Source organism: Hevea brasiliensis, chromosome 6 (genome assembly GCF_030052815.1).
Source record: "Hevea brasiliensis isolate MT/VB/25A 57/8 chromosome 6, ASM3005281v1, whole genome shotgun sequence".
NCBI classification, from domain to species: Eukaryota; Viridiplantae; Streptophyta; class Magnoliopsida; order Malpighiales; family Euphorbiaceae; genus Hevea; species Hevea brasiliensis.
This window is the reverse complement of record NC_079498.1, coordinates 8,648,353-8,665,791: the sequence shown is the minus strand read 5'-3', so window position 1 is coordinate 8,665,791 and position 17,439 is coordinate 8,648,353. Positions and strand designations below refer to the sequence as shown.

General features: G+C 35.2%; 1 non-coding gene and 1 pseudogene across 1 annotated transcript; both read left to right on the top strand.

Annotated features, from left to right (window-relative positions):
• Window positions 1-8,556: 8,556 nt before the first annotated feature.
• On the top strand, window positions 8,557-8,664 carry LOC131181264 (small nucleolar RNA R71). The gene has a single exon (XR_009149890.1). It is a non-coding gene; the product is annotated as a small nucleolar RNA R71 (small nucleolar RNA).
• Window positions 8,665-14,534: 5,870 nt separating this feature from the next.
• Window positions 14,535-17,278, top strand: LOC131180572 (probable disease resistance RPP8-like protein 2; annotated as a pseudogene).
• The last annotated feature ends 161 nt before the right edge of the window (window positions 17,279-17,439 follow it).

Here is a 17,439-nt window from a genome sequence, read left to right as displayed (position 1 = left end):
TGAACATTACAATTTCAAATTTCAAGAAAATAGCCGTTATTTTATCATTTTCTGCAATGTTGTGCAAAGTTGAGTCAGTTAGCAAACCAGTCAGCATACCAGACTTAGTAGCAAACCAGTTAGCATATCAGGAAAGCTTTTCTGCATAACTTTGAAAACTTTAAGACTTTACACTAAATCATAATTAAATGCTTTTAGACCATTGATGATATTTTGAAAACTTAGGATAAAAAAAATTGAGAGATTAAAAATAAGTATCATTGGGTTCTACTCCTCAATTCTTTCCACAAGCAATCCTAAAAGTTAAAACTAACTTCTATACTACATGTACCTTTAAATTTAATCTTCAATGTAGCTTTAGAAGGTAACCTTTTCTTCCTTTATCTCCTTTGATTCATCCTGTGTTATCTTAAAATGTCATCCTTTCTTTAAAAGCACAAATCCATCATGAATTCTTTGAGTCTTTTTCTTTGTTCTTTGAGAAGCACAACACTTAAAATTAGGTTAGTTTGATTCTAGTTGAGTTTTGTTATCATCAAAATCTATGCTCCTTTGAGCTCATGGGGTCAACATGGCTACTCTTGCACCTGAGCAGCCTTAGGTCTCCTACCACGCCTTCTAGGAGCTAGTACCTCATTTTGTGCAGATATCTCATTCGACACTTTCAAAGCTTATGCCGAGGCAGTTTTCCTTCCTCTATGCATACTTATTAAAACCTAACTATATTAGTCCACAAAATAAAATAATATAATATTCACAACTGTACAATCATAAACACACACAAGCACACAAGGCAGAAATTAGATGCAAGGATAACAAATCAAGGATGAATATGGACCATATGTTTCACATGTGACCTCCTAAAAAGACTCTTTTTAAAATCCTAAATGTAGACTTTTCCATGAATCTAGAATCTAAGATCTGATACTAACTTTATCATGACCCGACTTTTGGGCTGGACTGGCACTAGGACTTGGGTCAACATAATACCCCCGAAGCCCATAGTAAGCCTAATTATTCCTAGCCCAAACATATAGCCCATAAAAGTAGTCCAATTTTAAGAAAATAAATAAACAGAGTTTGCCCATAAATTGAACTATTCAACGGGGAGCATTAACTCACCCAACCTGTAACTTGATGTGTCCCAACCGCAAGTGCACGGGTCGTTCAAGTAGTATAGAAAAAGATATCGTTCCCATGAGGAGTTGTGTTAATGATTGAATTTTTGATGTAAAATAAAATATGTTAAAATTTGTATTTTAATCAAATTAATAAAAGAAATTTAGGAATTTGAAGCATAAGGTATGAAAATGCAAAACTAAATTCAAACAATGACTAATTTAATAATTCGTAAAATAAAGAAATTGATAATAATGAAAATTAATAAAATGAGATTAAACTAAACACTCAAAAGTAAAATTCCAAGCAATAATTGATGAAAGACGATTCTAGAGTTAAGGGTTCATGTTTAAGTCATTTTGGGATTTTCCCTAGCTAGCCCAATCCGTGAAATTTATGGGTTTAAAGGAGATTAATTCTAAAATCCTTTGAAAACTCTTTCGAGTGAGACAAAGAGTGCCTTAATTAACTTAATCCTACTTTCGTGGAGTTAAAATTAACCAAGACCCATTAGGTTCTTTAATCAATCTATTAAAACCCTCTTAACCCTTAGTCTATTTCTAGATCTAAGTTAATTAAGTCCAATTTCTTGATTAACTATCACTTGGTTTTCTCTTTTCGGTGCTTCAACCAAGGATTAAGAACATAACTTAATGGGGCCCTTCATTAAGCATGTGAATAAGCACATAAGAAATGGATTAAACCTCATAAAATTCATTAAATTGGGACTAGCCCAGTTCAAATCTACAAAAAATAACTAAATATTACATCCCTTACTCCAGAATCAAAGAAAACTACTCACAATCCATGTTTAACACAAGAAATTCTAAGTAAAAGAGGAAATAGATCATGAAAATAAACTAAAACTAAAGAAACCCAATACAAGAAAGGTAAGAAATATGCAAGAAAGGAAAGAAAACTCCAAATCTGGTTGGAAATGGTGTGGGTGACGTTTTTGACTCTTCAGCTGCTGCCCCTTTTTCTTTCCCTTTTCTCCTCCCTCTTTCTAAAATGGGATAAGGGTCTATTTATAACTTTTTCTGACAAGGAGCCCTAAAATGGTGTGTTTGAGGTGTGATTTTCTGAGGGAATCTTTTGCCAGCTCATTATGAAGTCTTTGTGGGACTGCATAAGTGGACTGCATAAGTTATCTGATCCCTTATGCGATTTTTTGGTTTACGGCTCTCTGTCGAATCGCATGAGCGAGGTGCAAGACTGCATAAGTTATGCAGGATTCCGTGAGGTTGCATAAGGGAGGCATGAATCTGCATAAGTTATGCGGCAACTTATGCAGATTTCGGTAGGTGTTTGGGACATTGTTTCTTCTCCTTATGCAGAACTGCACAACTTATGCGGCAAGTTATGCGCAATTTGGCCAATGCATACTTTAACTTTGAAACTTGTTTTTGACATATTTGGCTGTGGAAATCACTCCTCAAAAGTAAAATTTCTTTTTAATCCCTCAAAAACACCATTTTACCTACAAAACAAAGTAAAATTACAAATTAATCCAAAAATTGGCAATAATGAAAAACTATCTAAATAACTAATGAAATTAGCTAAAAGTGACTAATAATCAAATAAAATGGCTATGAAATTAAACCTAAATGATTATGCAAAATGTATGTATCAAATACCCCCAAACTCAAGCTTTTGCTTGTCCTCAAGCAAACTTTAAAATATAATGCAATTTTTAGGGGTGCCTTATCCAAAGAGCTATGAAAATCACCTATTAAAGTAACTTAACATACCTTTAGCCATACCAACAATCCATATACCCATCCTTCAAAATGCAAAGAATCTAATGCTTATCCAAGCTTTCACCGCTTAGCCATCAAGTCAATTATCATTCAAAATTCCCAAACCAACCAATCAAAAGAGAGAGTCATGCTCAAAAAGAATTCTAGAACAATCAATAGCCAAAGTGTCTCTATATAGAATGATGGAATTTAATGAGTGAATGAATAAATTTCCAATTCCATAGGCAAATTCTCTACTCCTATCTCCACTAATGTAGCAAGTACTATCAAGAGATCAAAGGTCTTTTTGGGATGTAATGGGGCCATGGGATTCAAAATGAGGCTAAGAAGAAAAAGGTAAAAAGGATTCAAAGCATGAGAATATTTTCAATCTTGAAAACATAAGGTACACTTCTTATTTTATTATTTTTTTCTTCTTTTTTTTTGTATATATATATATATATATATATATATATATATGGAGGAGAGAAATACACAATAAGAATTGTCAAGTGCTAGCATATTTTACAAAATACATAAAAAAATAGAGGGACACTTTGATACTTTAAACTTGTATCTTGCATTTTCTCTTGATGATTGTCCCTAAAAATGCCACCCCCAAACTCATTTCCTTTAATTACTTTGGGTGGATTTCTTTCAATTTGAATGACAATAGTGCAAAGCACATATACTAGCACTTTTACAAGATGACAAGCATTTCTTCTCCCTTTCATTAATATATATATATATATATATATTTTTTTTTTTCTTTTTTCTTTTTTTTTTTATTATTATTATTATTATTTTGATATCAGAGTATAAAGTGTACCTAATATTCAATTATCCTCATGAAAAGGGTTGGAGTGTTTGGTTCATTGGCTAGGTAGCAATAAGGGTTTCAAGAAAAATTAGGAATAAAAAGGCTCAAAGGGGTTTGCAAGGGTTAATTTTAATTAGGAAAAAGGCCAAAAGTTTAAAATGAAAAGGTTTAAATCAAAGAATGCCTAATCATCTCTCTTTTCAAGTATAAGCTGGTATTTCACCTTGAAAGGTTTAGAAAATTTGTTCTAGGATTGGTGAGACATCATTTGACTACCTTATATCCAATAACTCCCTTTAAACATTCCAATCTCTAAAGGACTAGTTGGGTGGCTTTTTGGCTAAAAAGATATAGGCAAGGGATAAACACTTCAAAACTTTGCACCTCTTAGGAAACTTTCAGTCCACAAACCCAACTAAAGGTAAGTCAAATTACTCTCTTAGGCAACTTTTCAATACTCAAGGGATTTGGCAAAAGATTTTACTTCATGATGCATGATTCCTAAAAATGAGCAATGTATTAACTAAATAAAACAAATCTATTTGTAATATCTATATGATATGATTCCTAGATAATGTGTAATGTATGTATATATGTACAATATAATATATGCAATCTAATTACAATGTATGTGTATGCTAATGAAATGGAATGAAATGTTTTTTTTTTGTACTATTTCCTATATTAAAATGTGAAAACTTTTTACAAAAATCAAAATTAAAACATTAATGCATACCCCCAAACTCAAAATTGGACATTGTCCTCAATGTCTATGGTAGTGCATAGTGAAATTCAAGTTAAAAATGAATAACCAGGTATTAGTGAAATGAAAAGCAAATGTGAAAGGTTACCTGGCATAGGACAGTGATTTAGCAGCTAAAATGTGAATTCAAGAGATGATGGTGATGCATAAGAAAGCTGCACAAGTTATGCAGAATAAATGCTGTACAGAATAGGTGCATAAGGAGAGTGCATAAGCTGTGCAGTATGGCATGAGTTGCATAAGGGACTGCACAAGCTATGCAGAACATTTGCAGAAGGAGTTTCACAGCCTGTGCAGTATATTGAAAAGCTGCAGCATAATGATATATCAAGGAAAAATGTGCAAACACCAGCAGAGGTATGTAAATATATATAGTGTATAAGCAGGCTGCACAAGTTATGCAGCATACAAAACCTTGAAATGAGTTGCATAAATAACTGCACAAGTTGTGCAGTGGACTAAAAACTGCAGCAGAATTATATAATAGAAAAAATGAAAAGAGTTGTGGGTGAAGAAGGAATGTACACTAGTATGCAAAATTGGAGCCCACAATCGTAAAGCAACAGTGAAAAGCCAAAGTTACCATCCATTCAATTTGTTCAGCAAATTAAATCAAAGCAAGTTAAATTTGTTCTAGCAACTATAAAAATGTAAACACTGTATATAAAGGGAAACTACTAGAAGCTAAACAAGAATAGATCAAGAATCAATCTATTTTTATGGCTTTGCCCTTGTCTAAAGGGTCTGCTGTTGAACTGGATGGGGGTGCTGCTGTTGAGGTGGTGGCTGGGATGGAGGTGATGGTGCACAAGTTATGCAGGTCCTTATGCAAGTTTTGGCAAAAATGAAATAACGGGAAGTTAAGTGATGCGAAACTGCATAAGTTATGCACTAAGTTGTGCAGGTTTTGATAGAAATAAGGGGTCTGAAAAATTGGTTATGCAAAAGTGCATAACTTATGCACTCCCTTATGCAGATTTCGGCAGAAAATGGAAGTGTGAAAAATTGGTCATGCAAAAGTGCATGACTTATGCACTACCTTATGCAAGTTTCGACAGAAAATAGAATCCCAGAAAATGTGGTTATGCAAAAGTGCATAACTTATGCACTCCCTTATGCAGATTTTGGCAGAAATGAAAATGCAGGATTTGAAGTTATGCAAGAGTGCATAAGTTATGCACACACTTATGCAAGTTTCGGCAGAGATGAAAAATGGCAAAAATGTAGCAGTACAGAATTACATAAGTTATGCACATCCTTATGCAGATTTCAGCAGAAATGAAAATTGGCAAAAATTGTGGTCTGAAAGCTGCATAAGTTATGCAGTTGCTTATGCACATTTTAACAAGATTGAGATTACAATTGAAAATGATTTGCAAGTTTGAAAAATACAGTAGAATGAAGAAATATAATTCTATAAAGCATAAACCATGAGAAATTATCACCAAAAACACATCAATATATACAAAATCCATCACAATTGCATCATACAAGCTTGTAGAAGTAAGTTCTGCATAAGAGGCATTTGTGAATTATGCCATTTCAACTCAAACTTTGCAAATTAACATTTAGCACATTAAAACTCAATAAAAATTTGCATAAAGTTGCATTTATCCACAAAAGAAAATGGACTCTCCAAGTTATGCCAAGAAAATACAGCATGTGCACATTGAATCACACAACCCACATAAGCTCAAAACTACAAAAATGACCCACTTACCATCATATTAACATGATAAGCACAAATACTTAAAAGTTACACACCCAACCTCAACAAAGAAACAAATGCCATGTGCTGCAGACCCCTCTTTGCTGAAAATTTCATTTCTCTGCATAAACCAAAAAGCAGACCTGCACAGGTTATGCAATGAAAATAAACCAATCTTGGGAGAGTTAATGGGTGAAATATCATATTAAGAGTTACTCCCCAGCAGTGCAACAACCTTCATCCATTGAAATACATCTACAAAGGACAAGATTCAACAATGTCAAAAATTGAATTTGGGGAGATTTAAGATAAAAATAAAAGTAATGCAAATAAAAGTAAATCAACAAAAGCAAAATAAAAGAACTTGGGGTGCCTCCCAAGAGCGCTAATTTATGGTTCTTAGCTTGACCCTTTTCATGCTTCATGGTGGCTGGAATTGGAATTTATTGCCTCTATTGCCAATAGGTGCTTCAATGAATCTATACTTCATTTTCTTTCCATCACATGAGAAGATCCTTGTTGCTTTGTCTAAAAATCCAACCATTTCTTTCTTGACGACCTTTGGTGCATCTTTTTCTTTGAGAGATGGTTGCTTGACCTCACTTTTCTCCACTTGCTCAAGTTGAAAGATTGGTGCCATATGACAAGGTGGATTATTCTTCAAATATTGTGCAAATACAGCCTCTTTTGGATTTTCATCATTGATAGTCCCTTCATGGATAAGACAACTTTCAAGAGAAGCCTTTGGATAGCTCTTTCTAAAGTGCTCTTTTGCTAACTCATCAACTATATCAATTCTCAAACAAGAGTCTACATCTTCATGTTGCTTCTTCTTGTCATTGCCAATATTGAAGACTAACTGATCCTCTCCAACTCTAAGAGTAAGCTTTTCACCTTTCACGTCAATCAAAGCACCAGCTGTAGCCAGGAAAAGCCTCCCCAAAATGATTGGCATATGAGAATCCTCTTCCATGTCCAAAACGACAAAGTCAACTGGGATGTAAAATTTTCCAACTTTCAGTGTTATATTTTCCAAGATCCCTTTTGGATACTTAATTGATCTGTCTGCCAACTGAAGAGAAATGTGGGTTGGCTTAAGATCTCCCATGTTAAGCTTCTCATAGATGGAGAGGGGCATAAGGCTTACACTAGGCCCTAAATCACATAAAGCTTTTACAGAACATGATTCCCCAATGTGGCATGGAATTGAAAAACTCCCTAGATCCTTGAGCTTTGGAGGAAGTTTCCTTTGAAGGATGGCACTGCATTCCTCAGTAAGGCTACAGCCTCATAATCTTCAAGTCTCCTCTTATTTGAGAGAATTTCTTTTAGAAACTTAGCATAAGAAGGCATTTGGGAAAGAGCATCAATAAAAGGCACATTTATATATAGCTTCTTCAAAACCTCTAAGAACTTCCCAAATTGCTTATCAAGCTTGGCTTTTTGAAATCTCTGTAGAAAGGGAAGCTGTGGCTTGTAAGGCTCTGGAGGTATGTATTTCTCTTCTTTCTCTTCAACCTCCTCCTTACCTTTTTCTGTACTTTCTTGTTTTTCATCTCCCTCGACATCTTTCTCATTTTCTCTCTTCTTAACTTTTTCACTCTTCTCAGTATGCACTATTTTACCACTTCTCAGTGTGATGGCATGACATTGCTCCCTTGGATTTTCTATCTGACTAGGAAGTCTTCCCATTGATGTGGTACCTGAAGAACTTGCTTGTTGTGCAATCTGATTTTCCAGCATCCTATTGTGTGTTTGCATTTGTTCCAACCTTGCTTTCATCTCTCTCATCTCTTCATCATGCTTAGTTTGGTTAGCAAGAATTTGTTGTAATAAAGCTTCTATGGTAGAACTTTGTTCTTGCTATTTTGGTAGAGGTGCAGGAATTGCATTCTTTTGCTGAAAACTAGGTGGTGGTTGCCTAGGTTGTTGGTATTGATGCCCTTGTTGTTGTGGTGAAAAGTTCTGAGTTGAAGCTTGATTTTGCTGATTCTCCCATGAAAAATTGGGATGATTCCTCTAAGCATATGAAGGATAATCTACTCCACAGCTCATTGTTCCTTCTGCATAAGTAACTTGTTGAGAACTTCCAGAGCATGATGATTAACTGATTAGCATACTTAAATCCTCCATTTTCTTAGCAAGGACATTAATGAGTGCATCAAATTTGGCATTGATCATGTTGAATGGATCAAGCTCATACATTCCAGCAACTTGCCTTTTTTGAGTTGGAGTTAACCCTTTTGGACTACTCCATAGATGACTGTTCTTTGCTATTTTCTCTAACAACTCATAAGCTTCATCTTCATGCTTAATGATGAATTCCCCTCTAGTTTGAGCATCAATGATTCCTTTGATAGCAGGAGTGATATTTGTGTAAAAATTCTGGTTTATCATCCATTTAGGAATGGCATGATGTAGACATTATCTCTCCAACTCCTTCCATCTCATCCATGACTCATAAAGAGTCTCATCTTCTCTTGGTCTAAAAGCAATCATTTGATTTCTCAACTCTTGAGTTTTTCCAGGTGGAAAGTATTGGGCAAGAAATGCATCAGTGAGCTACTCCCAATTTGTAATTGAGTTGTGAGGTAAAGAATCAAGCCAATCCAATGCTCTATCCTTCAAAGAGAATGGGAATAGCTTCAATCTTGCTGCATCATCAGATACTCCAAGTTGTTTTTGTATATCACAAATCATAACAAACTTCTTTAGATGTGTGTGTGGATTTTCAGAAGGATGTCCCCCAAATTGGGAATTTTGAATCATTTGAAGAACCCCAAAATCCATCTTGTAGCTATTTGCATCAATTCTTGGTCTTGCTATACTTTCTCTCAAGTCATCAAAATGAGGAAAAGCATGATCCATCATACTTCCCCTAGGCACATTAGCATTTACAACCTCTTCACCTTGGGCTGCATTTTCATTGTTTTGATCATTTCCAGCATTACCACCACCAATTCTAATTCTTTCATCAGCCATGTCTGCTTCAATTTCAGTTTCTCTCAAGGCTTCTTTCCTTTTTCTGGTTTCTTTCTTGTTGGCTCTACAAAATTTCTCAATTTCAGGATCAAACAATAAGGATGTGTCACTTGTGCTTCTAGCTCTTCTCATAAAAGATTAAGAGTACCTAAAAAGAACAAACAAACACAAAATGAAAAGATAACAAAGATAAAACTATAAACAACTAAAATAATCAAGAATTCAATCTTAAACAAACAACTCCCCGGCAACGGCGCCAAAAACTTGATGTGTCCCAACCGCAAGTGCACGGGTCGTTCAAGTAGTATAGAAAAAGATATCATTCCCACGAGGAGTTGTGTTAATGATTGAATTTTTGATGTAAAATAAAACATGTTAAAATTTGTATTTTAATCAAATTAATAAAAGAAATTTAGGAATTTGAAGCATAAGGTATGAAAATGCAAAACTAAATTCAAACAATGACTAATTTAATATTTCATAAAATAAAGAAATTGATAATAATGAAAATTAATAAAATGAGATTAAGCTAAACACTCAAAAGTAAAATTCCAAGCAATAATTGATGAAAGATGATTCTGGAGTTAAGGGTTCATATTTAAGTCATTTTGGGATTTTCCCTAGCTAGCCCAATCCGTGAAATTTATGGGTTTAAAGGAGATTAATTCTAAAATCCTTTGAAAACTCTTTTGAGTGAGACAAAGAGTGCCTTAATTAACTTAATCCTACTTTCGTGGAGTTAAAATTAACCAAGACCCGTTAGGTTCTTTAATCAATCTATTAAAACCCTCTTACCCTTAGTTTATTTCTAGATCTAAGTTAATTAAGTCCAATTTCTTGATTAACTATCACTTGGTTTTCTACTTTCGGTGCTTCAACCAAGGATTAAGAACATAACTTAATGGGGCCCTTTATTAAGCATGTGAATAAGCACACAAGAAATGGATTAAACCTCATAAAATTCACTAAATTGGGACTAACCCAGTTCAAATCCACAAAAAATAACTAAATATTACATCCCTTACTCCAGAATCAAAGAAAACTACTCACAATCCATGTTTAACACAAGAAATTCTAAGTAAAAGAGGAAATAGATCATGAAAATAAACTAAAACTAAAGAAACCCAATACAAGAAAGGTAAGAAATATGCAAAAAAGGAAAGAAAACTCCAAATCTGGTTGGAAATGGTGTGGGTGACGTTTTTGACTCTTCAGCTGCTGCCCTTTTTCTTTCCCTTTTCTCCTCCCTCTTTCTAAAATGGGATAAGGGTCTATTTATAACTTTTTCTGACAAGGAGCCCTAAAATGGTGTATTTGAGGTGTGTGTAGACCCTTATTTTGTGATGAGCATGTGCATTGAGGCCGTGGGAAACCCGATGATGAAAAATTATATGACTGTAAGATGTAATTGGAGGCATGGAGCTAAATTATTAATTCCGTGGCATGATCTTGAAAAAATAAAAATAATAATAAAGTTTTGGGGAAATTAATTTAATTAAATTTAAATAAAATTTTATTTTGTTTAAATTTAATATGGGTAGTTCTTAAATTGATCTAATTAAGTTCAATTGGGCTCTATGGGCCTAAGAAAGCCTAGTTAGGAATTTTAAATGGGACCCATTTAATTATTTTCTAAAAATTAAAATAACAAAATATCTCTCTTCCTTGGCCCCACTCTCTTCCTCACTCCCTATTGTTGCCTTCCATTTTTTTCTATCTTCCTATTGGTTGAAACACCTCACCCATATCCCAGTCTTATTCGAATTCTGCAATCGTAGTTGTTTAAGTCATCTAAGCTTTATCACCCTAAGACTCCAAATCCTACCACACCTCTTCCTCATTCCCTATTGGTGCCTTCCGTTTTTTCCTGTCTTCCTATTGGTTGAAACACCTCACCCATATCCCAGTCTTATTCGAATTCTGCAATCGTAGTTGTTTAAGTCATCTAAACTTTATCACCCTAAGACTCCAAATCCTACCACACCTCTTCCTCATTCCCTATTGGTGCCTTCCATTTTTTCCTGTCTTCCTATTGGTTGAAACACCTCACCCATATCCCAGTCTTATTCGAATTCTGCAATTGTAGTTGTTTAAGTCATCTAAACTTTATCATCCTAAGACTCCAAACCCTATCACACCTCTCTCCCAATACCCTACTAGAGAAGGGAACAAGGGGATGATGGGAGGAAAGAGGAAGAGAAAATCCAGAGCTATAAGAAATTTAGAGATATTTAAGACTCTTTGAGTTCTTCCTTATTTTTTTTCTTTTCTTCAAGAAGATTTTCATACAAGATTTCTGGAAGGTCAGTTTTTATTATTTTCTTTTCAAGATCTATGCCACACAATATTTTAATTCTATGCTCTTTGTCTTCAATTTATTTTATATGTTCATATAGATCATGTAATCATGTTTAATTTGAGAGGATACACAACTCTGCACATGTTTAGTTTCATCTCTCAGATTTTTATTATTTTTCTTTATTTTCTTTATTTTTTATTACAAACAAAATTGGTAAGTAGCCCTAAGGTAAGTACCAAAGAGGGCATTTGCACGGAGCTTATATGGAGCTAAACGGGAGTAAGCCAGGGATATCATTGCCATACTAGAAGAGAATACCCTTTTTTAAGTGTAGCTTGCCCTAATGGCAACTGCATTTACCAATAGGTAAGTAACTCTAAACTTATCGAATAACCATTGGCATGAAATTGCAGTAATAATTGAACTTTTATTTGGTAAATTAAAATTAACTTTGTTTTTAATTTAACCGACTTTTGTATGTAATTAATTTAAATAAATACTTTGTAAATTAAAATTAATCTCGTTTGTAAATTAAACTAACATTGGCATGTAAATAAATTTAATTTAATATTTGGTAATTGTAAAATAAATTTGCATGTTAGAAATCTTTATTAGGTTGTGATTGTTTGGGCATTATGTGATATTAGAGTAAATTACACATGTACATAATTAACTTAGTTCAATTATCCTTAGGGTAACTTGGTGAAAATTAATTAATTAGGTTAAATAGAAACATAGGGTTATTTGAAATTGAATTTGTTTGTAAATTAAATTCTCAATAATAAATTAATTTTAGTCATCTGGTAAATATCATTTAAATAATTAGCAACCCCATAGATAGGAATTACTTGTGCATGAAAATTGTGTGTAAACAACAACCCTTTTGTGAATTACTTGCGTGTGTAGGATTAGAATTGCATTTTTTAGGATAAAGTTTAATAAATGAATAATAAACAAGACTTCTAGAAACATTAGTAGAGGACTGGCACTCGAATCAACGAGGTTAGACCAGGCGTAAGGGGTGCCTAACACCTTCCCCCTACGTACCCACTATCCCGAACCTAGACATTGGGCTATGGTAATGACGGTTGTGGAAACTCTGCAAGGAGTAAGTTGCCATCCATGACCCTCGGAAGAAACACTGAATACTCCTGTCTATCTATGCCTTCGTGGCATAAATCCTTAGTACCGTGGTAGTGTTATGGGAAGACGGTACTTACCAGTGGTTTGATTCTATTAGGATTGTATGAAGTGCATGTCTAGGAAATGCTGTCTAAGGAGGTGGTATTTAAGTGAGACCATTGTGACTCCACCATCTTTCCTGGGCATTACCTGGTGCATTTTATATAATTCCAATAGATAATATTTCGCCTCATGCCCCCACCCCCACAGTGTGATTTTCTGAGGGAATCTTCTGCCAGCTCATTATGAAGTCTTTGTGGGACTGCATAAGTTATGCAGTCCCTTATGCAGTTTTCGGCTGGTTTCTGGCTCTCTATGCGAAACTGCATGAGCGAGGTGCAAGACTGCATAAGTTATGCAGGATTCCGTGAGGTTGCATAAGGGAGGCACGAATCTGCATAAGTTATGCGGCAACTTATGCAGATTTCGGTAGGTGTTTGGGACATTGTTTCTTCTCCTTATGCAGAACTGCACAACTTATGCGGCAAGTTATGCGCAATTTGGCCAATGCATACTTCAACTTTGAAACTTGTTTTTGACATCTTTGGCTGTGGAAATCACTCCTCAAAAGTAAAATTTCTTTTTAGTCCCTAAAAGACACCATTTTACCTACAAAACAAAGTAAAATTACAAATTAATCCAAAAATTGGCAATAATGAAAAACTATCTAAATAACTAATGAAATTAGTTAAAAGTGACTAATAATCAAATAAAATGGCTATGAAATTAAACCTAAATGATTATGCAAAATGTATGTATCATAACTCAAAATATTAAAAATCTGGGGAGCTCAACTCACCCTCGTAATCCTTAAAACAAATAAATAAATATTTGGGAGCTTAGCTACCTTCATCCACAGTAATAAAATCCCAAACATCAAAGCAATCTCACATGACTAAGTTTACAATTCCAGAAAATTAAGTTATTACAACCCTACATAAGAATAATAAACTATTGATACATGCAGAGTTCTAGAATTGAAACAAAGATAATAAAAGCACTCTAAACTTTTTTTATCAAACAAGCGAGAAAAGAAAACAGGTTATTCTCAAAAAGTCTACCTGTCACCTGAGGAAAAATAGTTGAACAGGGGCAAGCACTCTACTTATAGAGTAAGATATTGATTTTAAATACAATTTCTATAACTATCTAAACCTAATGCATTCCTATGTATGAAATGCAACATCTTCGCATAGTTTCAAACAATTCAAACAATATCTACATAAAAGATAATTTGAAGCACTCACACACCCATATGTCACATCAATCAATATATATATATATATATATATAGGAGCTAATCCCCTATACAGTTCTCTTAATTTTAATACCTGCCAATAAAGTCAACTTAAGCCAGACTTTCTCTTAATAATCCAAGTGCGAGGGCCAGCGAGATCAACTCAAAGCCGTACTCACCTCGACATATCAATATATAAGGATAGGGTCCCAGCAAGTCAAGCTCCAACTGCGACTACTCATCCTACCTAAGTCCACATCCATACCATACACACACACACCAACACATGCGCACAACTCCAAATCACCTTAAGGAGACACCCACATACAAGTTCAATAAAATATGCAACAAAAGTGCGTGCCTAGCATATAACTAACATATACATACATATATATGAGTGCATGAGCATGCCTTGTATATAAATTATTAATATTGAAATTATAAATAAAATCAATATCTATGCACAGATTAACTAAAGATCACTGAGGCAGCTGAGAAGAGGAGGAGGTTTTACTCGGATTACCTAAATAATTATATTCATGAATTTATCAATATTCAAACAAAATAAGAATTTAGAGAGTCATACATCCTAAACTTATGCCGAAAATCCAGCAGAATTTCCCCTGTACCTAGGATCTATGTTTGTCACTCAGTTGAGAATTTTGTTGGGCTCTTCTTGTAACAGATGAAGAACGAGAGGACAGGACATTTACAAAACTTTGTTTGGGCTCCCCAAAATTTCATTTCCCAGCATAAGCTTCTCCAGCTGATGGCCCGGATAAATGATAAGATCCATGATATTTCAAATGGAGTAATTACGAAAAATTATATCAACAGGAAGAACCACCTCCTCGTGATGCTGATCAACTTGATATGGTTAGCTTCGATGTGGATGTTGATGCAGTTATGGCACAGCTGCTGAAAGATGACCCTCATTGCATCACCATTTCAATTGTGGGCGTTGGAGGCCTTGGCAAAACATGCCTTGCAAAGCTAATCTATGACAGCCAAGCTATTGCAGATCATTTTGCTTATCGTATTTGGGTGTCTGAAGAAAGCGAGGAAGAAATCATGAAAAGGATTTTGGGATTTGATGACAGCTCGGGATTATATTATGATCATGGTAATGAAACGAAGGAAAGCTATGCATTTAGGTTGAGGCCGCTGGTTAATGCATTCTTTGTGGATTAGAAGTATCTCATTTTGGTCAATAACTCTTATCCAAGCCAATTTTGGAGAGTAATGGGAAATGCACTCTCTGAAATATCAAACGGAACTCGATTATTGTTCTCTGTATGCCGCCTAGATTGGGCTCCACCAGTTATCGATACAAACCTTATTTACAGACTACACATTCGAAGCGATGGTGAAAGCTGGGCTTTGTTCATACATGAGTTGATATAAGCATCGCGTTAAAGTTGGGAGCAAATTTGAAAGAAATTATATTAAGAAAATGCGGAGGGCTGCCAAAGGTGATTGTGAAACTGGGAGAACTGGTGTCACAAAGAGACCCAACCCCAGAGGAATTGTCAAGGATGCTTGACCAACTAAATCAAAATGAAGAACCATGGTCTGAAGTCTTGGAAGATATCAACAAATATTTGCCTCTGTATTGAAGGCGATGCCTTTTTTATGTTGGATTATTTCCAGCCGATTATAAGATACCTACAAGAAGATTGATTGGCTTGTGGGTTGCGGAGGGTTTGGGACGTCAACAAGGTGATGAGAACACTCCTGAATATGTTGCAGAGGAATGCTTGAGAGAGTTGGTGAATCATAACATGGTACAGGTGACCGCGAAGAAGCTCAATGGGAAGATTAAGACATGTCGCCTACCTGAGGCTGTACGTGTACACTGGTTTGCAAAAGCCAAGGAAGCTAATTTTCTCCAAGGTCACGCTAACATTACTAGTGTGATACGCCATCTTGCTGACCATGTCGACCCAAACGATGCTATCTTTGATCACATCCATGGTAACGATACTGCTTCTCCTTGCTCTTGCTATAGTGATGTTGTCTCTTTTTTATCCTTTGATACTCGAGAAGGGAGCATAGCTGAGAAGATATAGGGAAATATCTTGATCGATGTACCTCTAGCAATTGCTTCCATTTCCTATGGGTGTTGGATCTTGAAAATGTATATAAGCCAAAACTGCCCAAGGCAGTAGGTCAACTTACTCGGTTAAGGTACCTAGGTTTGAGATCCACTTAGAGATACTTCCTGAGTTCATTGACAAGTTGATAAACCTTCAAACCTTAGATTTGAAGCGAGCTCACATCATTGCTCTTCCCAATATAATCTGGAATATGCAGAAACTAAGGCATTTATTTCTTGATGAGAGTTTTCGCAGCATATTCGTCTGGCAAGGAGGCAGTTCTCCAATGGATCTTCAAACACTTTGGGGCATATTCGTAAATGAGGACAGTCTTGTAAAAAATGGCCTGGATACTTTGTTGACAATTATAAAATTGGGAATGATTTGCAAGATATCAAGACCATCCCAAAAGATGGCAATGTCCAAGCAACTGGATGTTGTGGCGAATTGGGTTCAAAATAAAAAAAAAAAAACCTTCGATCCCTGATGTTGAAATCATTTGATGAATTAAATCGGCCCTGGGATCTGCACTTGGAGTCTTTATCGAGCCATGTGGATGTCATCAGCATATATTTGACGGGAAAGCTAAAGAACCAGCATCTGGTTTCTGATTTCCCTCAGAACCTCATTAAACTCACCTTGTCAGCTTCTGGACTAGCAGAGGATCCCACGCAAATACTAGACAAGCTTCCCAACCTTCAAATTTTGGTACTGATGTCCAAATCATTTAACAGGAAAGAAAATGATTTGCAGTTATGGGGGATTTCCTAAGCTTGAAGTCCTTAAATTCAAGAAGCTGGAGCCACTGGAGGAATGGAATGTGGAGAAAGGAGCACTGCCTTGTCTGAAAAGCTTGGAGATCGACGGATGTAGAAATTTAATGATGCTTCCTGATGGGCTGCGGCATGTTAGGACGCTCCGTGAATTAAAAGTAACAAAATTGCCAATGTTATCATCAAGGATAAAGGACAATCAGGGTGAGGATTGGAGTAAAATCGCTCATGTGCGTCATGTCCTCATAGAAGATTGATAATGCTGAGCAAAACCCCAACTATAATGAGTATGTAATCCTCTGTTTCTATAGCTTCTAAAATCGTCTAAATCACTGTTTATTACTCTGTTTATGAAGCTACAATTATCAACTTCTTGATTAGAAACTAAAATTATTTGATTGCTAAATCTGTGTCCCATTTGTCCTAATTGCTAAATGATTTATTCAAGGATTTGTTATCCAGGCCTAACGGTTGGAAGTGGTTCGTGCAACTGAACGGAGAAAGCTGATTCTGACGCAAGGAAGGTTAATGATTCTGTTTTTCTTTTTTTCCGTTATGCTGTTCTGTATAGTGGTGGTCCGTTACACTATAAGGTCTTGTTACTTCGCTATATTGTTGTTATTACCATATACGTTAAATTTAACTTCATGATGTTTTTGTTACTTTCAGACATTAGAACTTTATTGAAATAATGATATGGATATGGATGACATGGGGTTGG